Source organism: Prionailurus viverrinus, chromosome C2 (assembly GCF_022837055.1).
Source record: "Prionailurus viverrinus isolate Anna chromosome C2, UM_Priviv_1.0, whole genome shotgun sequence".
Classification (NCBI taxonomy): Eukaryota; Metazoa; Chordata; class Mammalia; order Carnivora; family Felidae; genus Prionailurus; species Prionailurus viverrinus.
The window spans coordinates 29,274,145-29,301,634 of NC_062569.1; the positions used below are offsets into that span (position 1 = coordinate 29,274,145).

Genomic DNA, 27,490 nt, shown 5'->3' on the forward strand with positions numbered 1-27,490 from the left:
TTTTCATTCATGATTTTATCTATTTGGGTCATCTCCCCTTTCCTTTTGAGAAGCCTGGGTAGAGGTTTATCAATTTTGTTTATTTTTTTTAAAAACCAACTCTTGGTTTCGTTGATCTGCTCTACAGTTTTTTTAGATTCTATATTGTTTATTTCTGCTGTGATCTTTATTATTTCTCTTCTTCTGCTGGGTTTGGGGTGTCTTTGCTGTTCTGCTTCTATTTCCTTTAAGTGTGCCGTTAGATTTTGTATTTGGGATTTTTCTTGTTTCTTGAGATAGGCCTGGATTGCAATGTATTTTCCTCTCAGGACTGCCTTTGCTGCATCCCAAAGCGTTTGGATTGTTGTATTTTCATTTTCATTTGTTTCCATATATTTTTTAATTTCTTCTCTAATTGCCTGGTTGACCCATTCATTCTTTAGTAGGGTGTTCTTTAACCTCCATGCTTTTGGAGGTTTTCCAGACTTTTTCCTGTGGTTGATTTCAAGCTTCATAGCATTGTGGTCTAAAAGTATGCATGGTATCATTTCAATTCTTGTATACTTATGAAGGGCTGTTTTGTGACCCAGTATGTGATCTATCTTGGAGAATGTTCCATGTGCACTCGAGAAGAAAGTATATTCTGTTGCTTTGGGATACAGAGAATTCTAAATATATGTGTCAAGTCCATCCCATCCAATGTATCATTCAGGGCCCTTGTTTCTTTATGGATCCTGTGTCCAGATGACCTATCCATTGTTGTAAGTGGGGTACTAAAGTCCCCTGCAATTACCACATTCTTATCAATAAGGTTGCTTATGTTTGTGAGTAATTGTTTTATATATTTGGGGGCTCCCGTATTTGGCGTATAGACATTTATAATTGTTAGCTCTTGCTGATGGATAGACCCTGTGATTATTATATAATGCCCTTCTTCATCTCTTGTTACAGACTTTAATTTAAAGTCTAGTTTGTCTGACATAAGTATGGCTACTCCAGCTTTCTTTTGACTTCCAGTAGCATGATAAATAGTTCTCCATCCCCTCACTTTCAATCTGAAGGTGTCCTCAGGTCTAAAATGAGTCTCTTGTAGATAGCAAATAGATGGGTCTTGTTTTTTTACCCATTATGATACCCTATGTCTTTTGGTTGGCGCATTTAGTCCATGTTATTATAGTTCAGTGTTATTATAGAAAGATACGGGTTTAGAGTCATTGTGATGTCCGTAGGTTTCATGCTTGTAGTGATGTCTCTGGTACTTTGTCTCACAGGATCCCCCTTAGGATCTCTTGTAGGGCTGGTTTAGTGGTGACAAATTCCTTCAGTTTTTGTTTGTTTGGGAAGACCTTTATCTCTCCTTCCATTCTGAATGACAGACTTGCTGGATAAAGGATTCTCGGCTGCGTGTTTTTTCTGTTCATCACACTGAAGATCTCCTGCCATTCCTTTCTGGCCTGCCAAGTTTCAGTAGAGAGCTTGGTCACGAGTCTTATAGGTCTCCCTTTATATGTTGGAGCACGTTTATCTCTAGCTGCTTTCAGAATTTTCTCTTTATCCTTGTATTTTGCCAGTTTGACTATGATATGTCGTGCAGAAGATTGATTCAAATTACGTCTGAAGGGAGTTCTCTGTGCCTCTTGGATTTCAACGTCTTTTTCCTTTCCCAGATCAGGGAAGTTCTCAGCTATTATTTCTTCAAGTACACCTTCAGCACCTTTCCCTTTCTCTTCCTCCTCTGGAATCCCAATTATGCGTAGATTATTTGTCTTTAGTGCATCACTTAGTTCTCTAATTTTCCCCTCATGCTCCTGGATTTTTTTATCTCTCTTTTTCTCAGCTTCCTCTTTTTCCATAATTTTATCTTCTAGTTCACCTATTCTGTCCTCTGCCTCTTCAATCTGAGCCGTGGTTGTCTCCATTTTATTTTGCAGCTCATTGATACCATTTTTTAGCTCCTCCTGGCTGTTCCTTAGTCCCTTGATCTCTGTAGCAAGAGATTCTTTGCTGTCCTTTATACTGTTTTCAAGACCAGTGATTAATTTTATGACTATTATTCTAAATTCACTTTCTTTTATATTGTTTAAATCGTTTTTGATCAGTTCGTTAGCTGTTGTTATTTCCTGGACGTTTTTTTTTTTTTGAGGGGAATTCTTCCGTTTCGTCATTTTGGATAGTTCCTGGAGTGGTGCCGAACTGCGGGGCACTTCCACTGTGCTGTCTTGAATAACTTGCGTTGGTGGGCGGGGCCACAGTCAGACCTGATGTCTGCCCCCAGCCCACCGCGGGGCCACAGTCAGACTGGTGTGTGCCTTCTCTTCCCCTCTCCTAGGGGCAGGATTCACTGTGGGGTGGCGTGGCCTGTCTGGGCTACTTGCACACTGCCAGGCTTGTGGTGCTGGGTATCTGGCCTATTAGCTGGCGTGGATCAGCAAGGTGCACAGGGGCGGGAGGGGCAGGCTCAGCTCACTTTTCCTTCGGAGATCTGCTTCAGGAGGGGCCCTGCGGCACCGGGAGGGAGTCAGACCTGCCGCGGGAGGGATGGATCCGCAGAAGTACAGCGTTGGGTGTTTTTGTGGTGCAGGCAAGTTCCCTGGCAGGAACCGGTTCCCTTTGGGATTTGTTCCCCGCCAAACTGAGCTCTGTTGTCCCAGGGCTCAGCAACTCTCCCTCCCGTTGTCCTCCAGCCTTCCCGCTCTGCTCTCCGAGCAGAGCTGTTAACTTATAACCTTCCAGATGTTAAGTCCCGCTTGCTGTCAGAACACACTCCGTCTGGCCCCTCTGCTTTTGCCAGACTCGGGGGCTCTGCTTGGCCGGCGGGCTGCCCCTCCACCCTGGCTCCCTCCCGCCAGTCTGTGTAGTGCGCACCGCCTCGCCGCCCTTCCTACCCTTCTCCGTGGGCCTCTCCTCTGCGCTTGGCTCCCGAGACTCTGTTCTGCTAGTCTTCTGGCTGTTTTCTGGGTTATTTAGGCAGGTGTAGGTGGAATCTAAGTGATTAGCAGGACGTACGGTGAGCCCAGTGTCCTCCTACGCTGCCATCTTCCCAGGATCCTCCGAACTTTCTAAAGCAGCTGTTTAAATTATAGTACTGAGGTAAAGTGTAAGGTAGTTTGAACATTTAGTTACAGTGAAAGGCAATATATCAGATGTGATCAGAAACAATTTTTTTTAATAATGGTTAAAACAAAGAATGATAAATAATTATATTTATATTTGTATATATCTTAAACATTTTATTCTAATTTACTGTTAATGTATATTCATACAGCATTCTTTTAATGTGGGGCCAACATCCTTTCTTCATATATTGGTCTTCCAATTAGAGTTCTTATTTCTAGCATTAATTAAACCTATCATGCTTTATCTACAGTTTCTAATTGTATTTTTTTACTAGGTCAATAACTCCTTAAGCCGCTTGCAAAGAATTTTGAGATAGAATCTTAGTTTTTTTTTAAGTTAAAAAAAATCTTACAATTGCGTTGACACTCAATTGAAATCATTGTTAAAGGAAACTCACTTTAAGTCTGTTCAAAGTTTTCGTACAGACAACTCTTTATCTTCACAGTCGTTTTTTCCCCTATTTTGCAGTGTGATTAATTATATTACATAACTAAAATAATACATAAGGTGGTCATAAATAGATTTGGGGACACAATTGACTTTTGAAAACAGACACTGTGTAGACATCCCAGACAGAAACCTGTAACCTGTGAGTACTCTGCATATCACAGGAAACCGTATGGTGAGGAGACGGAATGGAGGGTGCTGGTTAATTCAGCTGGTTGTTTAAATGGAGATTGGTTAAGAGTACGAATAGTATAACATTTTCTCTGTAACAGCAGGTGATGGCTCAAAAAGAAGGCCAAATTAGTTATGGATAGCACTTTAACATTTTGTTAATTAAGAAGATTTTTATAATTAAAAAATCTTTAATTAAAAAGATTTTTGTAATTACATTGTCCTCTGCACTTTCCAGTTGCATGCTCTGTGGGTTCAACTTTGAAAAAGCCCACTATATACATTCATAATCAAACCATGAATGTATATCGTTAATTTGTGCATGGATATTCAGTAGAACATTGACTTTTTTCTTGCTGATCCTTTTCCATGATATTCTTGATTACATGATAGTAAACCAGTAAGGTTTTTCTTTATTGTCTAAAGTTCATTTTGGTTTCTGCTTTCACACCTCCTGGAATGTCTCGTAAAATATGGTCTTCATTGCTGTATTTGTAAGAAAGTTTCCTTCCTGCCACAAGTTCTGCAGAATTATAGCTGTCTGCTCTAACCCAGGTTAGAGTTGCCTTTGTTGCTCTGGCTTTGTCTGTTCTCTAATCTGTGTCCTGTTTCAGTGCTCTGACTAAAGAATAAATAGGGGATATTTTAAGGTACTTTTGGTTGGAAAAGTAACTTTCTCATTGGGGGTCCCAGCTACAAGCAGTTGTTTCCCGCATTGAATGGACATGTCAGTGCTTTCTATTGACTCTTATACTTCTCTGTCCTTTACCCTACCTGCACTTCTGCCTATCACCAAAGGTGCTTGTGTTTTCCATTTCATGTCCAGTGCCATGCAGGCTTCTTGTGTTCCATGCTTGGGCACTATTTATATATGCAATAACCCAGTTCCTACTCCCTGCGGCCACCTGAACCTGAAGTGGAACAGGTGGAAAGGAGAGTTGGTACGCTCTTCCTTGACATTCTACCCATGTGTGTATTTCCCTTTTCATTTGCAGAGCTAAAGATCCTACAGGCTGACTCCTGGCCATGGCATAGGAGGCAGAACTGTGTTTGTTGACTTCTGCAGCTATAGGAAAACTTTGATCTAGGAACAAGCAGCTGCCTCCACTATGTTTAGCAAATGAATTAAAGACCTTTTCATTCTGTCAGAGGATGCAGATTCCAGAACACGGCTGACATCCTTCTCAGCTTGGAGGATCAAGAGTAATAAGCCGTTTTTTTGCTTTAATTTTGATATTTTCGCCAGAGCCAACACTGTTCACTTCAATAGGAACTATTAAGGGTTGCTTCACAGTGTTTGTGATCCATTAGTAGCATATTTCTGAATCTTACTTTCCAAACATTGGTGGTAAAAAGAGTTGGTTAACTTCCCCCAACCATTTGAATTAATCCTACTGTTCTCTTCCTATTGTAAATATAACTTGTAACTAATTCCTTACTGTCCTAGGTCTGACTACGCTTGCAGAGCCATGTCATATAAAATGATTTTTTTTTAAATTTTAGAGAGAACATGCATAAGCAGGGGGGAGGGACAGAGGGGAGAGAGAATCCTAAGCAGGCTCCATATGCAGCGTGGAGCCCGACGTGGGGCTTAATCCCACAACCCTGGGGTCATGACCTGCCGAAATCAAGTCAAGAGTTAGACACTCAACTAACTGAGCCACCCAGGCACCCCTAAAGTCATTTTAAAATGCATAGCATCAACCACTGTGCTGGGTCAATTTTTAATACTCTGAAAAGGCTTAGAAATCAAGACTCAGTTTAAAACTTAGTCTGTCCTATTTGTGAGTAGAAACAGAAATATCAGTTGAGAGCATATTGTGACAAATCTGTGGAAAATATGTCCTCCATTGATCTGTGCAATTATCCCTGGAAAGAGCATATAAGGAAAAAAGTCTCCCCAATCTAAGTTTCCTTTTGATAAAATCTTGGCAACAAGGTTGGCAACAGCTTTTCTAATCCTAGGTTTCAAGTCTTTAAGAATAATTTTGTTGGATGATGCCTACTTTGAGGATATGATATTTTAAATATCATATTGGTTCCAGACATCTGAAGGTTTAACATGCAAATTAGTATATAATTTCTCCTCGGGGTGTGTATGTGCATGTTCTGTCATATCAAATCACTTCATCATATCAGAGAACGAGACCTTGGGCAGACAAGTCATTTAACCTTTCTGGGCTGTCGTCTCACATGTAATGTGAAGGAATTGCACTGTTTTATTCTAAGCTTTTCACAGTTATAACACTTTTTCATTCTAATAGGAAAGAATTTTGAGATCACATGCTTATGTGTGCCCTGCATATGCAAATTACATAGACTAAAATTTTATTTCTGAGAGCCTGGACTAGTAAGATGCACGTAAGCTATTCTCTTAACTTCTGTTTTATTTCTTTATATATGTAAAGTGTAAAAGGTGTCAAAAAGGATTAAAATCTTTTTTATTAATGTTTCTTTCTGAGAGAGAGAGACAGAGCATGAGTGGGGAAGGGGCAGAGAGAGGTGGCGGGAGGGAGGGAGACACAGAATCTGAAGCAGGCTCTAGGCTCTGAGCTGTCAGCACAGAGCCCGACATGGGGCTCAAACCCACAAACTGCGAGATCATGACCTGAGCCAAAGTTGGACACTTAACCGACTTAGCCACCCAGGTGCCCCAAGATAAAAATCTTTTTTGAGTAAATATTGGATCCTCACTTAAGCGGATCTTCACCATCAACCACCACTGCCCACCTCCAATGTTGGAAATTCTGTAACAGAATGGTGTCATATGAGCTACTGAAGGATTGAAGGGTCAGGAGAAGAACTTTGGGCCTATATCTCCCAGGGCTGTCACCAGCTCAGTAAGTAGTGGTCTTGAGGGTGCTCTAACAGGACAATTTGGCTTTCCTAACAATTTCCTATTCACATTCAGGAGAGTGTTATAGCTTACTTTAAGTTTTACATTTATCAGGGCACCAATCTCTGGAAAAGGAAGAAGACAGGAACAAATAATCTGTAGGCTTAAAAAAATTCTGAAGGCTCATGTGCCACTTCTTCTTGGAGCCATTAAAAGCTGTCTTTAGACTTAATTCTCTCTGTCTAATCTGCTAAAATGAGAACCATGGCTAGTCCTCACCTCCTTTCTTGATTCTCACACTCCATTAAGATTGAAGGCGGTTTGTCACATTGACACTGAGGAATGTTATTATTCAAAGCTGAATTAAAAAGGGAATTTATATAGAACAAAACCAATAAGCCAAGCAGCCTTGACATTTAATTTTCTTGGAAACCTTTCTCATTGAACCAGAGAAGTCTGCATACTACACATTTGCAAAATGAAAAGTGGTATAGTAGGAGGATAATCTCCTCATATAAATGATGAGTAAATAATCTGAAAGAGAATAGATGTTAGAGATGGTCATTTCTCCTTGCCTTGTCCTCTTTCTCTACCCTGAAATGACATTTATGAGTTCCAGCTTTTAGAGATGGTTTCTTCTATTCTTTTTGTTTTTGTTTTCAGACATGAGGGTATGGGGAAGTGAGGGAAGGGATAATTCTTATTTATGTTTTTGGCCATCAATTTTAAGTTTTCACTGTTAATACTGCTTCTTGGCACATAAATTTAGAGGATCAATAACCAAGAGACCCCTCAAAATCCTAATGTAAATTGTGTAAGTTTAATTCAAGACATTTTTGGCTCTTTAAGGTAGGCTGAGCATACGGAAGGAATCATTTCAGGATCCATTTAGCTTTCTGCTTTAGAGTAGGTAGTGGTTGTTGTTTTAACAAAAAGTCAGATTCTCAGTGATTTGACATGATAAAAATGTATCACTCACATCCTGATTTAGTGTAGATTAGCAGGAGGTGAGGTGAAGGGTCCTGTTCTATATAGTAATTTGGGGACCTAGAATTTCTCTGTAGTGTGAGTTGGCCATCTTCTCACATTCAGCATCCCTCCACTGGATTCTTTGTATCTACCTGCGAAGGAAGTCAGAAAGAGAATGTAAGGTCATGCAGAATAGAGATAGGTGGGTCTGTTTGCAGGTTTTAGACTAGAATTCAATCACGTGGTTTTACTTAACTGCAGGAGAGCTTTGGAAATGTAGTTTAGCACTGTAATCTGCAGAAGGAAGAAATGAGTTTGGTGACACATAGTACTGACTCTGCCTTGGTTCCCTTTCCTCTTGCTACCCATACCTGTGCACACAGTCCTTGTCTTAGGGTGGTCTACCTGTGATGACACCAAGGCATTTAGTTTGATCTAGTGGTTAGGCATCCTTTTGATGCTTTTTTATTCCATTTGCTTTTCTCTGAAAGGAAGTGACCTTTACACATAGAGGATGACTTTTCTACTGTCAGGGGTAAAAATGTGTAAATATAGACTCTGCTTGAATCCCGGTATTTTTAAAGTGGAATTCTACAGGGAGTGGATGCTAACTGTTTCATATATACTCAGGGGAAGAAGAGATATCATCCATTCATCTATTATTTTAGGAAAAGCTTTAAATGATCTTCTCTATCAAGCTGTTCCTGTGTGTAGAAGAGAAAATTACAGAGCTTCAAGATGACCAGATGATGAAAAGAAAAACCAGAGAGGGGCGCCTGGGTGGCGCAGTCGGTTAAGCGTCCGACTTCAGCCAGGTCACGATCTCGCGGTCCGTGAGTTCGAGCCCCGCATCGGGCTCTGGGCTGATGGCTCAGAGCCTGGAGCCTGTTTCCGATTCTGTGTCTCCCTCTCTCTCTGCCCCTCTCCCGTTCATGCTCTGTCTCTCTCTGTCTCAAAAATAAATAAACGTTAAAAAAAATTAAAAAAAAAAAAAAAAAAAAAGAAAAACCAGAGAGATTTTAGGTTAAATGATAATAGAATAAAGTGACACCATGATGTGTAGTAACAGATTATTTTTTTGAGACACAATGTTCTAGAAAGATTCATTTATGCCCCTTGACCTTATTCCAAAATTCAGGGTCTAAGCAGTTCTAAACTCAAGTTGGTTCTTTATTAAGAAGCAATTCAGACAAGTGAAGGACTTGTAGATAAGGCCAAAAAAAGTAAAGAAACTTACTGACTGGAAACTAATAGGAGTCAAAGATAGGCCTGTATACTTCTACAGCAATTTTATTGAATTCTTCAGCAGAGCATGGTAAAGGCATAGATTGGCATTTTGTTGGGCATGCTGGTATTTCACAGGGGAGGTTTCTACCCATGGATATTTAGGGTCCATCAAATATGGTTCTGTATGCTTTTGCTCAAAATGCCATACCCCAGGAGGGGTGTGGAAAATGAAGCACTACTTATTGATTATAGTACTGGCTTTATCTGCCAACAGAAGGCCAGTACTGCAAGAAAAATCCCATTTCCATGGCAACAGTGATCTCTACTTTTAACTGGATATCATGTGAAGAAGAAACTATTTTTTTCTTTAACCTTAAAGATTGCAATTTTGAGAAAACGGGAATGATTTTTGGCAGCAGGGTGTTGTTAGAGCATCTGGGCCAAAGGGCTAATGTCCAGGGTGAAGGCTTTTAGGACTTTTAATATGTCAACCCTGACTTTATATCAGGGCAAGAAGCAGAACTTAAACCATATCAGACATCATTTTGCTACTCAGGAACAGTGACCTTTTATTCCAGAGGTATCTCAAGGGTAAAATAATAGGACATATCCATTTCTATGAATATTACCAGATGTTCAAAAATAGGGGGAGAGAGGAGCCAATTAAATTAATCTTTATTGGGTGTTACTATGTTCTTTTCCTGATAATTTCTCCTTCTCTTTTCATTAAACCTGTTAAGACAGTGGAGCCAGCCCTATAAGAGATGCTTGTCACCCTGGTCTAGAAAACTGAGCTCTAAAAGCTTTGCTGTTGAGAAATCATCTGCCATTTTTGTTTTAAAACCTTAAAACGTCAGTAAGTCTGATCAGCCAGATCTCTTCAATAAAGAAGCAAGGAGGAATCTGGGTATGAGATGAGACCTGGCACTTACTGATCACATGCTCTGTGCCAGGCACCGTGCTGGCTGTTTGAGCATAGTATGTGCCATCTTCCTTGCTCTTGTGAATAAAGATCATTGATTGACAGTGGATATCATTAGAGGCAGTCACTTCTATATGAGGATCTAAACTAAGAGTTCAATACAACATTCTATAACCATTGGTGCTAAGTATATCATGATCTATCAGAGTTGACTGATCTGGTATTTCAGTTAAACAGTTGTTCTGGTGGTTCATTGCAAACAAACAAACAAACAAAAATCCTAAATATGCCAATATAGTTGTTTTTATTCTTGATCAAAATATTAAAATTTTCATTTAGATTATTTGGAGGAAGTTACATAATGTGTTTTTGAGTAGTACCACTGTGAATAAAATTTCAGTATGGGGGGTAGGTACTTTAAGGGAGACAGCCATTCAGAATGTTCTTTTAGAAGAATGGAGGTGAGAAGGCAAAATCAAAAGGGGATCAGCTTTTACAAAGTATAATCCCCAACAGAACTTTAATAACTAGGTTTTAAATTCACCAGGGTTTTCTCCTTCACTGGTCACTACCTTTGTTTAGAGTAAATTTTCACCTCTCTTATATGAAATAGGCATCTTCCCCTTTGAAGTTTTGAGAAATGTTTTTAAAAGTCCCTCTATTTTTCAGAGTGCTTGATTTATGCTGTGGTAGCAAACTACCACAAAATAGCAGTAGATGACAATCACAAGTTTATTTTTCCCCCATGCTACATGCCAACAAAGATGGGCTATAGCTTTGCTTACTCATCTTTACTAAGACCTAGGCTAATGATAAAGCCTCTGGAACACTGCCAGTTTTGTGGTAGTAAGAAAATAATTCCATCCTGTTAATGGAGCAGTGGCCATTAAAGCTTCAGTCCAGGATTGACATGCATCACTCCCGCTCACATTTCATTAGCCAGACAAATCACATCACCAAGTCTGGGCAGGGAAGGAAATCCTTCTTCTCTTTCTAGACTTAATCTTAAGTACCTTGAACTTCTTGGGGGGAGAAGTACCCCCTTTTTCTTTTTCCTGGGTCATGTTGTCCAGTTGGGGACCACCTTAAACCATTCAGTGGTTTTTTTAAAAGGTTATAAAGCCACACCTTTAATTTGGTCCTTGACCTGAGACTAAGATTTAATTACCTGAATTGTTCAAAGGTCTCCTCAGTTTTTTTTGTGTTACAGTATGGGTAAAGAAGTTGGCTCTTCTAATCCTACAAGACTTGAAATTTCTGAACTCTTAGTCCCTTTCATTTCTGCTTATAAACTGTCCATTTCTTTAATCATCTTTTTTCATGGTACAGTTGTCAGATGCAACCAACAACAGTCAGAGGATGCTATTAGCATCCCATTTTTCACCTTTTTCACCTAAAGCAACAAGCTTATCAGGTGCATTATTTGTATCCTAAATTGTCACAGGTGACAGTTTTTAAAAAATATTTTCCTGAGGCACCTGGGTGGCTCAGTTGGTTAAATGTCCCACTCTTGGTTTCATCCCAGGTCATGATCTCATTGTTCATGGGTTCTAGCCCCATGTCAGGCTGTGCGCTGACAGAGTGGAGCCTGCTTGGGATTCTCTCTCTCCCTCTCTCTGACCTCCCCATCTCATGCTCATGCTCGTGTGCTCTCTCTCTCTCTCAAAATAAGTAAACTTAAAAAAAAATGCTTTCCTACTGCAAAATGGATTGCTACTCTCCCAGGCTCTGCTAAGAGTTTCCATACAGCACTATTGCCTGACCCCAAGTTAATGCCCTATATTTGAGTGCTTTTTGTTGTTACAGGAACACTCCATTCCTGATACCGATAATTTAACTTTTTAAAGTTTATTTATTTATTTAAAGATAGCACAGGAGGGGCAGAGAGAGAGGGAGAGAGAGAATTCCAAGCAGGCACCCTGCTGTCAGTACAGAGCCCAATCTGGGGCTCCACCTCATGAACCCATGAGATCATGACCTGAGCTGAAACCAAGAGTCAGATGCTTAACCGACTGAGCCACCCAGGCACCCCTTAAATTAACTTTTAACTTAAAATTTCCTTAGTCATCCTCAACCCTGCATTAAATGAAGATAGTAAATCTTGCACTGACTCTTGTTTTGTATAGAACATGGGAATAGGACAACTCAGTCGGTTGAGTGTCTGACTTTTCATTTTGGCTCAGGTCATAATCCCAGGGTCATGGGATTGAGCCACATGTTGGGCTCTGCACTGAGCATGGAGCCTGCTTGGTATTTTCTCTCTCTCTCTCTCTCTCTCTCTCTCTCCCTCTCCCTCTCCCTCTCCCTCTCCCTCTCCCTCTCCCTCCTTCCCTCCCCCTCCCCCTCTCACTCCCAGCCTCCCTCTCTCTCTCAAAACAACAAAAAACATATAATCACTACATAAACAAATACACAGTATAACTATGGTATTAAAATTTGGAGGGAACATTTGGGGGGAAATGTCCAAAAAAGTCTGCTAAGGGGGGGAAGTAATGAAAAAGTTGCCACATCATATTCTGAACTATGTATCATTCATAGAATTTTAGTCTTAGTTTCAATCTTGACAATCTGTATTTCCTTCTAGAATGTCTCCTTCAAATTTTTTACCTGTAATTTGAGTTGGTTGCCACTAGATGGCAGGCTCTGGTCTCAGGGTCCAACCAGACAGGCTTGGCTATGTAGCTAATGTAGGCTACAAGTAGGTAGTAAACTTTTAGCAAGATTTTAATGCCTCTCTCTAATGCTTCTACAAAAATATAACTCTTGATTAAAAATGAAGTATAACACTTAATAGTACATTGGTTTTGTGCATTTAAGTAGCATCCTAAATTTGTTTAAAAAAAATTCTTGATGTTTATTTTTATTTTCAAGAGAGCATGCAAAGCGGGGATGGTCAGAGAGAGAGGGAGACACAGAATCTGAAGCAGGCTTCAGGCTCTGAGCTCTCAGCACAGAACCCAACTCGGGGCTTGAACTTCCAAACTGTAAGATCATGACCTGAGCTGAAGTTGGATGCTCAACCGACTGTGCTACCCACACACCCCAATAACATCCTAAATTTAAAGCAAGATTTACTTTTTTTTTTTTTTTTTAAGATTTACTTTATTTTTGAGAGAGCACAAGCGGGGAAGGGGCAGAGAGAGGTGGACAGAAGATCTGAAGCAGGCTTTGTGCTGATAGCAGCCAGCCCAATAAGGGCTCAAAGTCACAAACTGCAAGATCATGACCTAAGCCGAAGTCGGACACTCAACCAGCTGAGCCACCCAGGTGCTCCTAAAGCAAGATTTGAAGAAATAACACAAGTTTTAGGAATTTTGACATATCCTTGATGTTTGTTTAGTTGACCAGAGTTAAGCCAATTAATAATGGTAACTCAGTTTACCTTTCTCAGAGGCAAATTATATTCTCCTTGGAGCCTTAGGAAAGTTTGAGATTAAAAGAAGAGCATATATACCCTTTTTAATAATTTTTGTTTAACCTTCTCTGTTTCATAGCATGAATTTCTTCTCTTCAGTTTCACCATGGAAAAAACCCTCCCCTCCCCCCACCCTTATTTCTATTTTGGCTAGTTTTCAGTGTTGCAAAGAGGACTCCTGTATTGTGATGAGATGTAAATATTTCCCCTTTGAAGCTTCTTAAAAACTCTAGGCCTTTTTTTTTTAAGTTTTATTTATTTTTATTTTGAGAGAGAGCACACACGTGCACATAGGGGCAGGGGTAGAGAGAGAGAATTTCAAGCAGGCTCTGTGCAGACAATGTGGAGCTTGAACCCAGGAACTGAATTGTGAGATGACCTGAGCCAAAATCAAGAGATGGACACTTAATCAACTGAACCACCCAGGTGCCCCACAACTCTAGGACTTTTTAATTCTGTGAGGAATAGATGTGTGATTGTTGAGAGATGTAGGTGAAGGAGGAATTATAGCAGGAGAGAATTTTGGAGAAAGTAAGTCTTGAAGCAATTATGTTTGAATTGCTAGAAGAAAGTAAAGAAGACATTCCCTGTAGGGGATTAATATTGAAGTGGAAAAGGGCAGCATGAAGTTCGTGTGTGAGTGTGCATGGAAAGATGTAGGTAAGAACACCAGCTTGACGAAGAAGAATGTGTTGGAAAGCAATACAAGATGCCATAGGAACATGCTGAGGAAATGTGAAATATCAGACAAAAGGAAGCACGAACGGATTTTTGAAAAGGAAGTTTACACCATATATGTGTGTGATTTCAGAAAAAGAAGTCAGTGGCTGTAGCAGAAAATTGGTGAGAGGACTTTTTCAGGAATCTACCTGATGTGTTACTTAGTCTAGGACATAGTGCATTCTTGATTTGGGAGACAGGGCTCTAGGAAGGATCTTAACATTGTTTTGCAAATTAATATTTCTTATGACAAAGGAAATAAAAACGTATGGATCTAATCTCCCAATGTGTGTAGGGGGGAGGGGCTAAAGAGGAGGTAGAATTTTGTCATTAAACATAAAAATAGTTTTTTAAAGTTACTTTTGTTCCTCAATTTTTAAAAAAAATAAAAAAGAGAAAAGATACACCTTTTGACCACTTTGTAGAGGGCCAAAAGAAATAAATCATCAGAATTAAAGAAAAGCATTTATTAGGAGCCTTTGTGACTATTGATGATGTGGGGATTTGGTGGGTTTGGGTTTTTGAAGCTAATTAATAAGAATTGAGTATATGTTTATACCTAAAAGAGAGCAGCATGGTTTTGATCCAAAGACAGTGGGCTTTAGCAGTCCTTAATTAGAATCATGACTCTGCTATGAGCTATCCTTATGACTTTCTGAGTGCTCCAAAAAAAGCAAGGACACTAATAACTATTTAATGATGTGAAGCCACCAATGAAAAGGTCCCATCTAGCATGTCACTGAGCACACATTCACTGCATAGTAAATGTTAATTTCCTGTGCTGGTACCTATAGCTTAAACCTATATAGTGCCTGCATGAATGGTAGGGCCTTAGATACACCATTAGGTCAATTTCTGGATTACTAATCAACTAAAGTAAAGAGATGGGCATATTTTTTTTCACATAATTAAGCTTTTTATATAAAAATTGGGCTTACTATTAAACTCCCTAAATACAAGCATTAACTAGATCTATCATATTTATAAAACATTTTATTATAAGTTGCAGTTAAATACAAATACTTAGGAAGAGTAGGAACATTAATTCTTAAATCATATCAACCTCTACTTAATTTAAGCTCACCTTTTTTGCCATGAATTAGTAATGTAAGTAATTTCACTGGACACTTCCTTGAAATCCTGACTTTCCTAGAGCATTTTCATGCCAGTTTTGCTGTGGGCAGATTTCTGCATTTGTTAATAATAACATTTCAAATTAAGCTTCTTCTCTAGTGGCTACACTCGTTCCAAACTAGACAAAGAAAAATAGTCTTTTCTGCTGTATTTTTTAAACCAACTTCCTGAATATTCAAACTTATCAGCATCATAAAAGGAAGTAAAGCCCAATGATATATTTGCCATTATTAAATCCCATAATTTACTTTTCTAATCAGCAGGGAAGCTAATTCTCTTTTTCCAAGTTTCCCCATCCTTACTAGCTAGAAAGTCTACCTAGGTGTGGTGAGGATCAAAATGTGGGTTACTACCAACTTCCTTTCTGATGCAGAACTGCTTTTTTACATTAAAGGCTTTAGATTTCCTTTCTGGTTATAAATTCAATCTCATGAAATTGGAACATCTTCAATCCTACTTAATATGGCCAAAATCGTCTTTACTGTCTTTCATCAATGTTTTCTAATTTTCAGAGTATAGGTCTTTTACCTACTTGGTTAAATTTATTACTGGGTATTGTTTTGTTTTGTTTTTGTTTTGTTTTTTTGGTTCAATTGTAAATGGGATTGTTTGCTTAATTTCTCTTTCTGCTTCATTATTAGTGTATAGAAATACAATGGATTTCTGTACATTAATTTTGTATCCTGTGACTTTACTGAATTCATTTATCACTTCTAGTTGTTTTTGGTGGAGTCTTCAGGGTTTTCTATATATAGTATCATGTCATCTGCAAATAATGAAAATTTTACTGCTTCCTTACCAGTTTGAATGCCTTTAATTCCTTCTCACTGTCTGATTTCTGTGGGTAGGACTTCCAGTGCTGTGTTAAATAAAAGTGCTAAGAATGGACATCCTTCTCTTTTTCCTGACCTTACAGGAAAAGCTTTCAATTTTTCCCTTTAAGTATGATGTTAGCCATGGGTTTTTCATTTAAGGTCTTTACTATTTTGAGGTATGTTCCCTCTAAATCTACTTTGTTGAGCATTTGGTTTTTTCTTTTAAATCATGAGTGGTTGTTGCATTGTGTCAAATGCTTTTTCTGCATCTATTGAAATGATCACTCATCATCAAGGACATTCAAATCAAATGAAATATCACCTTATCTGTCAAAATGTCTAAAATAAAAAACTCAAGAAACAACAAGCGTTGGTGAAGATGTAGGGGAAAAGGAACCCTCGTGCACTGTTGATAACAATGCAAAGTGGTGCAGCCACTGTTGAAGAAAGTATGGAGGTACTTCAAAAAATAATAATAATAAAAATAAAACTACACTATGTGACCCAGTAATTGCACTATTGGATATTTACCCAAAGAATACAGAAATGCTAATTCAAAGGAATGCATGCACCCCTATGTTTATTGCAGCATTACTTACAGTAGCCAGCTATGGAAGCAACCCAAATGTCCATTGATTGATGAACAGATAAAGAGGATGTGAGATACACACACACACACACACGTACAGACATACATACACAATGGAATATTATTCAGCCATAAAAAAGAATGAAATCTTGCCATTTGCAACAACATGGATGGATCTAGACAATATAATGCTAAATGGAATAAACCAGTCAGAGACAAATATCATATGATTTCATTCATATGTGGAATTTAAGAAAAAAAAAAACAAATGAACAAAGGAAAACAAAGAGACAAACCAAGAAATAGACTCAACTACAGAAAGCAAATAGATGGTTTCCAGAGGGGAGGTGGGTGAAATAAGTGAAGGGGATTAGGTAGGAGTGCACTTCTCCTGATGAGCACTGAGTAATGTATGGACCTGTTAGATCACTATATAGGACACCTGAAACTAATATAGTACTATATGTTAACTATGCTGGAATTAGCATTTTAAAAATATAGCCCAGGGGCACCTGGGTGGCTCAGTCAGTTGAGCGTCCGACTTCAGCTCAGGTCATGATCTCGTGGTTTGTGGGTTCAAACCCCACATCGGGCTCTGTGCTGACAGCTCAGAGCCTGGAGCCTGCTTCAGATTCTGTCTCTCTCTCTCTCTTTCTCTCTCTCTCTTTCTGTCTCTCTGCCCCTCCTCCACTCATGCTCTGTCTCTCCTTTGGAAATAAATAAACATTAAAAATATATATATATAGCCCAAATCATAAGAATATAAAATTTGACTTGAAAGAACTTGTTTGAACATGGTATAACAGTTACCATGCAACACTTACATAGTAAAATCCAGCACCTGACCTCAGGGAACTGACGCTGGGTATGTTCGTGTGTCTATGTGTGTCCGTGTGTCAAAGAACAAACAGGTAATGCACAACTGTTTAACAGTCTACTACATAAATCATAATGTCTTACGCCTGGAAAGAAAAACTTGTCCCAATTATGCCCTGAACTTTCCCATATTTGAACTTTTTTGTCCTGTTTGCAATATATGAAAGAATAATGAAAACAATTGTAAGAGTAGACCACTAATTACATTTCTATCTCTTTATAATTTATAACATACTTCCACATGTATTACCTAATTTAATATATGCAATAACCAACTCTGAAGGGTGATACTGTTTCCTATTTTATAGGTAAGCAAACCAAGGCTCACAAAATTTAAGTAACATATAAGATCTAAGAGACAAACTGGGACAAAATCCAAGATTTCCTAACTTAGGCCCTATGCATCACATTTATTGCTTTTTCATCTAAATAGTCTTCTTGACCTCCTACCCACCCTTTGAGGTTCTGCTGGGCTGCCATCAGGTCCTGTGGGATATTCCATTCATCCCATCTAAAGGAAATTCTATTCTCAGCTCTTAGAGCATTGCGTATTTCTGTTGTGGTTCTTAACCTGCAGTGCCTTTGTGTTATCATTATTGCTGTATTTGTCATTTTTCTCCCAGATTGGTAAGCTCCTTGAGTCCAGGGGGTTACCACTTGCTGGCAGTAGGCATGCAGGAAGAGTGAGTGAGTGAGTGAATAGAATGAATGAATGAATGAATGAATGAATGAATGGCATTCCAGGAGTCTCTGCCATCAAGCAGTGTTGTGATGATTCACTTAGCCAAGGATATTTCCTCATAGAGTTGCCAATAAAGGGGGAAAATGAGCTCAGATGTAAGATGAGGCTGAGTTTTGCTTACACAGGCATAGTGCATGGTGAGCCATGATAAGCACGCCTGTTTGGCTGTGATCTCTTTAAATTCTTTTTTTTTTAATGTTTATTTATTTTTGAGACAGAGAGAGACAGAGCATGAATGGGGGAGGGTCAGAGAGAGAGGGAGACACAGAATCTGAAGCAGGCTCCAGGCTCTGAGCCATCAGCCCAGAGCCCGACGCGGGGCTCGAATTCACGGATCGTGAGATTGTGACCTGAGCCAAAGTTGGACGCTTAACCGACTGAGCCACCCAGGTGCCCCTGCTGTGATCTCTTTACCATGGTTTCTTTCATATCTCTTTTAGGCTATATAATAGCTCTGGAGCTGTCAGATAAAAATGCTCATCTTTGTCTCTTGTTACTAAATAGTTCTTTCATTAAAAATTTTTTTAAGTTTTATTTAAGTAATCTTTATAACCAACATGGGGCTTGAACTCACGACCCTGAGATAAAGAGTCACATGCTTCTCTGACTGAATCAGCCAGGCACCCCTAACAGTATCTTTTAATTTGGAGTGATGCAGGGACTTTTCCACCTTTCCCTCCATCTTTTGCAGGTAGAAGCAGATCCTTTAGCTGTTAGTAAGCCAGTGGCCACACTGGTCTCCTGGTCATCTTCTCATTGTTGTGTGTGTTTTCATCTCTATGTCTCCCTTGACTGTACTCTGTTTGGAACAGTGGGGGAAATTTTCTTTGAAGGAGGTCACGCTGGCTGTCTTTAATAGTCATCTTGTGATAAAAATCATTGTAGAGCTATCATAGTATGTGCTGCTTTATTGAGTGGACAATCTGCTCACAGTTGTTATGAGTAAGGATTCCACAGAGCATTTTCTTTCCATGTAGCCTATGAGCTTAGAACTTACTAATAGTATATTAGACCGGTGATGAAATGGAATTTATTTAGCAAGATAATTACAAAACAAGTACACTGTCCCTTTCCAGAATATATAGTGTCATAGTATGATGGTAGCCATGTAGATTGATCTAGTCCTTTTGTAAGATCATTTAGCATCATTTGTAAGATTATTTAGTATCATAAATTTATGTATATACCTCTCTTGACTTGGCAGTTTCCTTCCAGGAGTCAAGTCAAAGGAAATGATTCAAAGTGGAAAAATATGAAGACAGTGTAAGGGGATTGCACTCAGCAGCGTAAAAGAAATCATTACAGCAGCTTAACAAAATGGACCTTTATCTTTCTCACATAACAAGAAGTGAGGAGACCAATATTCAGGGCTCCTGAGGCAGCTCCATCATACCATCAGCCTCCCAAGCAGTGGTTTTTGTCCTCACTGTCCCTTGTGGATGTAGGATGGCAAGTTTATTTCATGTCATTGTTCCAGATGGGAAAAGGAAAAAATAAGGAAGCCAGCTTAAACTTTTCTAGGGTGAACTTCTGTTTCTCATTAGTTAGAACTATGTCTCTCCTAACTTCAATGGGGACTATAAAATTAAGGTTTGGCTCAATGTTAGAAGGTGCAGGAGAGACAGTAAAGTATCTCCCAAAATGAGAAGGCACTTTGAGACTGGAAACCGAAGGAGGCCACTCCATACAGTTTACCGAGTTTTATTCAGGGTAACTTACTGACAGGGGGATTGAGAAGAGGACAATCCACAGCAGGTGCATAGTTATTCTCCACAAAATCTTACCTTAGTCCACAGATTTTATAGAGTGAGGGGACATGCCAAAGGGCATTGTAATGAGATGTTACACACACCTCATGGGGCTTACATGCATCTAATTGACAGCTACCTTTTAATTAGATCTTGTGGCACAACCTGTGTATCGGGAAGGGGAAAGACTATATTATCTCTAATAGAGTCATGGGAGGCCAAAACAAACCTCCCCCTGTCCCAGACGTGGCAGGCATTTCTAAGGTGTGTATATTAATCTCTGTGGGGCTCGGAACATGTAGCCCCAAAAGACATCACTGAGCTAACATGAACAAAATGGAGGACCAAAGATGGAGTCAGTATGGTCAGCACGCCTACAGTTAGCTATATTGGGTCAGGTTAACCCAAATAAGGTTTTGTTAGTAAGGTATACTGAAAGAATGTCTATTGGTAAAACAACTAATAATATTTTCCATAGTAATCAAAGTACTGAAGATAACAAAAGTAAAATAATGATGCCCCTCTTAATGTCTGTTTGCAGAGTAATAGGTAAAATGATCTATTATGTGATGGAATATTGTGTAACTCTATTAATTATAGTTGGTTCAGGAAAACAGAAGCCACTCTAAATGTGAAGAATAGGAAATATTTTAATACAGGGAAACAAATCTTATACAACCTTTGGAGGGCTGGGGGAGCAAAGGTCAGGAAAGCCACTCTCTTAGTTTGAATTCCTCACAAAGTAAAGCTTGAGGCAAGGACTTAGGAGTAGATAGTTTACTTGGGAGCTGATCCCAGGATTAGCAGTGAGAAATAAGGCAAAGAGGAATGGCCAACAGGGGTGTGTTGTAGAGATTGCATTATGGGAGCTTGATTCTAGCAGAACCTACTTAGAAACCTATAGAATCCATTCCAGAATTGTCCTCCCATGGGATGAAAGGTAGGAAGAATTATCCATTGCCTTTCAAGAATTGCCCCATGGATATTAACTCCCTGTATTTCTGAGCTGTACCACATTTTTGTGGTCCCAGCCGACTCCCATGACATCTGCAATGGCAGAGGAACCCTAGAACAGAAAGAAAACAGAAATGTGTATCCGGCACTTGAGGAAGAATCCTGCCACCATGGAGTTGAAGCCTGTATGGAACTATGCAACCATGGCTGAAACCAGAGGTGAAGCCAAGAGGATATAAACCAAGGTTCAGTCATTTGCTATAGCAGATTTTAGGAAATCGGATATGCAGGAGACATGGGGGAATAGCCAATAAAAGCCTTAGCTGCCTGTAGTGCCTAAGTAAATAGATGGTTCTCTGGTGGACCCTCAGAAGTCTCTGACCAAACCTTTTGTCTTTTGTCTAGTGCTATTAACCCACAGCTGCTACTGGAGAATTATGGCTTTTCTTTCACCCTTCAAATGTCATGCTCTGGCTTCTAATCAATGATAATCTAATGGGAATCTAATCTGATGACAAGGATCTCTAAGAAATATAGGTTTTTTCCAAGTTTCATGCCCCTGAAAGGGTTGAAATTGTCCTAAGTATCAATAAATTATATCTGGCCCAGCAACAACTGATGAATTACCTATGAAGAGTTTGTAAAAATATGTAGAAATTGAGGGGGTTTTAAATTTTTTTATAATTTTTTGACAGAGTGGGAGAGAGGGGTGGAGGAAGGGAGAGAGAGAATCTTAAGCAGGCTTCATGCTCAGCATGGATCCTGACATGGGGCTCGATCCCACAACCCTGGAATCATGACCTGAGCCAAAATCAAGAGTCTGACACTCAACCAACTGAGCACCCAGGTGCTTCTATGTAGAACTTGTTTTAATGACTTTCTATTCGCTCCATTAGTGAGGGAGGGAACTCACCCTAGGGGATGAGCCAAACACGCAACACAGGATGCATGTGATCAACAGCAGTTGATTAGTCACATGTACTCATAGCTGGGGTGGGGGGGTGGGGTGGGGGGTGTGAAAACACTGCATGTCACACAGGGCCACTGGGGAGTTGCACTCAGGAACAGCATGAATAGCTAGGAGTTGTGGGAAGCAGGTTTGTGGTGTCAAGAGGGTGGGGTCCCCCCTGATTCCTGGGGAGGATGTGATTGGCTTGTTTGAATAATTCCACTTGCTTGTTAGGAACTAAAACCTTCTACTCAGGGATAAGCAGGAACTATGCCTGATACCTTTGATAAGGAGAGTTGCTTTGCTAGGGAACCTTATCCAGTGGGGAGTTAGGCCATTCAAGGCCCTCTTGATTTTACCAAAAGTCAAGGCAGCACCTAATAGTATGCTGTAATTTTAGGCTTTATGCCACATACACAACAATCAATTTTCACTAGTTTGGGTAGAAAAAAAAAGGGCATGTCTTTTTTTTTTTCCCAATTAAGATTACATGGTTCTCATTTAATTATCTCATTTTGCAAGGCAGCCCTTTCTTCCCAAGATTTCCTCTATTTTGTGGCAAGCCCAAGAACCTCAAAGTCTGACTCAATTGCAAGGATCAGTGCTTGGGATAACATCCCCTAAGAAGGGAAAAGAAAACAGGGCCTGGCACTTAGGGAGCATTGGAAAATATTTGAATGAACACATGAACCAGCTAGCAAGCTGAGCCAGGAGAGAAATCCCAACTTCTTCACTGCTTTTGTTTCCATAGACACTTGGTGTCTTTGGCTGTACAGCAGTCACTTTCCACCAGCTGTTGGTGTCCATGGGTTCAATACCACCTTGTTCCTGGTGGTTGAGGAGTGTTGTCTCTCCTCCTTAAATCTGAAATTCAGTCCTCCCTGCCTCAACAGCTGCTGCTACAGACTTTAGGGAAAGTGGAAAGAATCTGGAGCCCAGGAAGCATTGTCCACCCAATCTGCCTTTATTTGAACCACTTTCCCTGTCAGAAATAATAACACAGTTTGCTGCATTATATACTCACTCATGTTTTTCTGTGCACCCCCCACATACATTTTCCTCAGCCTCTATAACTGTGTCTACATAATTTTCAATTAAATAGCTATTTAAATGTAAACATTTTTCCCAAGTTACACTAGCAACATTCTAAGTGCTCAGTACCACCTATAGTCAGTGTCTACTGTATTGGACAATATAACTTATACAACTTTTTTATCATTACAGAAAATTCTGTTTGGGAGTGCCACCTGTATCAATTTTGTGGATCATTTATGCATTTAATGAATACCTGCTATGTGCTTGACCATATTCTAAGCACTGAGGGCATAGCAGTAGACAAGACAGGCAAAATTTCTACCATCCCAGAACTTACATTTTAATTCACAAATCCTACATCTAAATGTCAGTGTGCATCAATAGCTTGAGGAAGGACGCCACTGGAAAACAGATGGCTAATTGTTCTTAAACATCCTGATTCATCCCCAGTCTGATTTCTTTGAGGTATAGCTCAATTTTCTTCAATTTTTGGAGCTCTGAATTTTACACTCCTGGTTTGGGCTGATTTGCAAGGCACAAATGGCTTACATTATTTGACTCACCTTTAAGTATTGACTGTCATTGTTAAGTCTTTTAGATTCTGGGTAGAGGTTTATTTGAAAAGTAGTTGTTCTAGGATTTAATCATTTAAATTCATTCTGGCAGCTTGTGTTTATAATTTTAATTCATTGAAAGGTCTCATTTTTATTGAAGTGTATAACCACAACAGAGACTAGGAAATACACTGTAGTCATGTTGTTTTTCTACCACAAATCCATGTTTTAATACATGCCACCCCCCATGTAGGTGTTACTACTCATACAGCATTAATATTACTAGCCTAAAAAGTTGAATAATGGAGATGGGTGACATTTTCAAAGCAGTCATTAGGATTCAAACATACTATGCTAATACTCTCCTCTCAACAAGAGCCACAAATGCCAGCACCAACAATTCAAACTAATGAACTATAAACATTTGCACACTTGTGAACTGATCAATTGTAGTATGTTACAGTTGAAAGAGACTATGGAAATGGACCTTTCTGCTCTAATTCCCTCTTTCCTCATTTATTGGTCCTTTGAAGATATAAATGATTTATCCAAGGTAATAGTTAAAGAGTAAAACCCTGCCATAGCCAGAAATTCACTTTTGCAGAGGAAAGGTTCTCAGACTTCAGCATGCATCCTTGAGGCTTGTTGAAGCATAGATTGCTGGGCCCTACCTTGAGAGTTTCTAATTCATTGCTCTAGGATGGAACCTGAGAATTTACATTCCTAACAACTTCCTGGTACTGCTGGTGGTCTGAGAACCACATTTTTAGAGTCATTGGTATAAACAATGTGGTTACTGTTGTGAAGTTAATGAAATGATGAGAATGAGCCTACATAGCTAGCCCTAGGGATCTGAGGGTCCAGCTGCATGATCACATCTATCCATGTATCCACTGGTTTTGGCACCACGCAGTACCACTTGGCTAGTGCCGTGTAAACATTAATGGGGATGTAAACATTCTGGGTCCGATAGCTGCCTGGACTTATAAGACAGTGACATTCCAGCTGTCTCATGGTTAGTAGGCATTTATTTTGATCCGGGAAGATTGAGCTTTGGGGACCCAGCCTCCATCTCTCTGCCTCCCAACTTCTGCCTGCTGTTTCCCTGTCAGTTTTGTCCTTTTTTGGAATATCCTTCCCTCCCCCAGAAAATGAGAACATTGGCCTAATCTCATTTGAGAAGCTGGAGAGTCACATAGTCAAATTGCATTCTTTAGGAAATTTAAAGCAGCAAGTGGTAGATCTTCTGTGCTTTAATGTACTCATCCTCAAACTCCTGCCTCATTGTCCTCACTCAGCATCTTTGTACTTTTTTTTACCTTTGCTAGTCAGAATCCTTCTTAACCTTGCAAGTTTAGCTCATATTCCATCTCCTTCAAAAACCTTGTCCTGCTACTCTCCAGAAGATGTTATTTTTCCTTCCTCTGAAGGGATAGGACATGTTTCTTGTACTTCTGTGCTCTAAACTCTGTGGAGGTGTTATTTCATTCCCAGAACAACCTTGTAGCATTGGTGTGATACCTGTTTTACTGACAGAAAATGTGCTAACCTTCTTGAGTCTCAGGGTCTAAGTGTTATAATTTTCTAGAATACAGTGTGATAATTTGTCTTATACAACTGATAAGGGCAAAGCTGGCTATAGAGTGATTTTTTTTGACATGATATTTGTTCCCCCTGCTAAACTGCAAGTTCCTTTAGGGCAGGGATCATGTCTCATTTGCTTTTATTCCCAGTCCCAGTCCCTACTACTAACACAGTACTTGGTACTTAGCAGCACTCAGTATTTTCCAAAGAAGTGGATCTCCAGGTTAATTGTTGTTTATATTGTATCTTCCTGCCCTGATTCTCTGTGTAGTTGGCTTTGGTCCCCACAGAAAGGAGATCCTTTCAGTGTGGTTTATCCTCCCTGATCCCACACAGAATTTGTGGCCATGGCTGCCCCCTCTGTTTTCTCTGTGAATGCAGTCTTGGGGAAAAGGGACATCAGTCTACCTTGGGAAGAAGTGATTTGGGATTAGGGTTGTTTCAGCTTTATGCCAGTCTCTTAGTCTGTACGTGGCTTCCACACCCTCTTGACTTCACTGAACCACATTCTCTCTCCCTTTTAGTCATTATCTCCTTAATCTTCCTGACATCCCTGGAAGCCAAGTAGCAAGGACAAGTGAGAGGTATATCAAAGATAGACTGGGTAAAATATCACAAAAAATTCACGTTGCATGAAACTTGAATCGCATGAGAGGCTGTGGATCTAAATATTTAAGAAACACTGAATCAGTCATTTCTGTTTTAAACATAACTTGCAAATGTGGTTTCATCAATCATCCTGCTTCCTTCATCTCCCATAAAATGCGAGTCTCAGGAATGAGAATAAGCAGCGCTGGCCTCACTGTGGCTCTAGTGCTCTTTTAGGCTGGGGTAAGGGTCCCTGGTTCTTGATTGACTGCACATTAGAATCCCAAGGGAATCTGATTTAATCTACCCAGTACATTCCTCCAGGGTTCTAATGTGTAGTCAGGATGAAGAAGTACTAGATTAGGTTCTTGGTTTCCAACCTTGGTTGATCATAAGAGCCATCTTGGGAGCCTTTTCGATTGCTCCATCTAAGAACCTGGGAATTAGAATTCCTGAGGGAAAGACTTAGGAATCTATCTTAAAAATAGATTCTGACCATCAGCTAGTCTTGGGAATACTAATTTTGATACTTGTAGATATTTCTTCTCGCCCTTCCAGTTATCAAACTAAGGTCTAATTATCAACATAGTTAAGTGGGCTGGTTAAGGCCCTCACAGGTGAGATGAAATGTATTATTTTACTCATGCTTCCTGGAGCAAGGAATAAAGTTGAGAATTATCAGAAATGCTTGGAATATTGTGACTTCACTGTGGGACTGAACTTGCCCACACGGATCTTACCCATCACCTTAATTCCTACTCTTCAGGTAATGGCTATAAGTGTTCCTCTCTTCCCTGGGTATTGTGGGCAGCATAGTAGTGACTTCCTGGTCCTGTACCACATAGGGAGTGACTTGAACACTACCAACACTGAGTTGCAGGACATCTTTGTATTGGGAGCAGACAGCACTGCATTCCTCTGATGGCCTTGCCCACAGATTGAGGTAGAATCTATAGAGCCTCAAACTTCAGGCTGTATCTGTTTTATATTGGCCCACCTCACTTGTACCCGCATAATTTTTCATTTCATTATAATTTTTATTCCAGCCATACATTAACAGACTCTGCATCTCCTATGGAATCACCAGACATAAATTACATATTTTGAAAGATTAAACCAAAGCCATAAATTAAAACCGTCTTCACACTAGCTCAAGAATTACAGAAGCCTTTATGTGGATTGAAGTTGGATGGGAGAAGCTCAGGACAAAGAATGGCAGGGAAAAAAGACTGTTCTTGAGATCAAAATTAAAATTTAGCAAGGACTATGATATTAGGAATAATTTCACATACTGAAATGTATTGCTTGTTCATAGCATGCAGCATTATTTAAATCTTCTCTCCACATGTAAAACATGGTGATAAGAGTTTGCCTGTTTCATATGGCCTTCCCTCCCTTTCCATTGTAAAAACTTGGCACATCTTTTAGGACAAATGGCTGCTTCCCAAAGGAAATACACATATTCTTAGGTTCCAAAATTCAATTTCTAAAGATATTTTTCAGGCACTACAAAAGAAAGAAAAAAAATGAATGTGTTTGCTGTGGACAAGAAATAATCTTTTTCATAAGCAGTCCAGTCAAAATGATAAAACATCCTCCTTTAGCATTTGGCATTGCTACAATATCATTTAATTCCCTGAACTCAATGTATAGTTTTTAATCCCAAAACCATAAAAGAGGGAGTGTGGTATGTGTGCTTCACCTTGCACAAGCACCTTTCTGTCTCCTCAAATGAGATAAATGTCCTTAATACACTTTAATGCCATAAAAAAGAAGTCTATGTCATTCTAATAAGCCTCAAGCTCCTGGTCCTATTTTTACCCCCTTGCTGACTTCAGTGGCTGTGGACCGCAGAACACTCTCCCCCAGCAAATGCAAATAAACTCCAGCTGGTCTTGAACACTCAGGCAATTACTTCTCAGTCCTCCAAGCAAAGTCTACATTAATTGATTCCTTTTCGTAGGCTTTTCCTTAGTAGAAGGGATCTGTTTTTGCCCTTCTGTTTGGAATTCAGCGTCTCATGGATCTGACAGACTCCAATATTGTCTTCTATTTTTCAGAGAAGAAAATATGGAGGGGAAGAGAGGGAAGGGGCACTACTGAAGTGTTTTTTATCCTT

At 39.6% G+C, this 27,490-nt stretch overlaps 1 protein-coding gene and 1 long non-coding RNA gene across 5 annotated transcripts in view; one reads left to right on the top strand and one right to left on the bottom strand.

The window, feature by feature from the left end:
* The window catches only part of TMEM108 (transmembrane protein 108), a 366,497-nt gene that overhangs the window by 156,582 nt on the left and 182,425 nt on the right, over positions 1-27,490 (top strand). The window lies entirely within an intron of this gene.
* LOC125175624 (uncharacterized) overlaps positions 7,376-27,490 on the bottom strand; it is a 115,312-nt gene continuing 95,197 nt past the window's right edge. The window contains exon 5 of the long non-coding RNA XR_007155906.1: positions 7,376-7,671. This is a non-coding gene — a long non-coding RNA (uncharacterized LOC125175624). The remainder of the gene's footprint in view (positions 7,672-27,490) is intronic.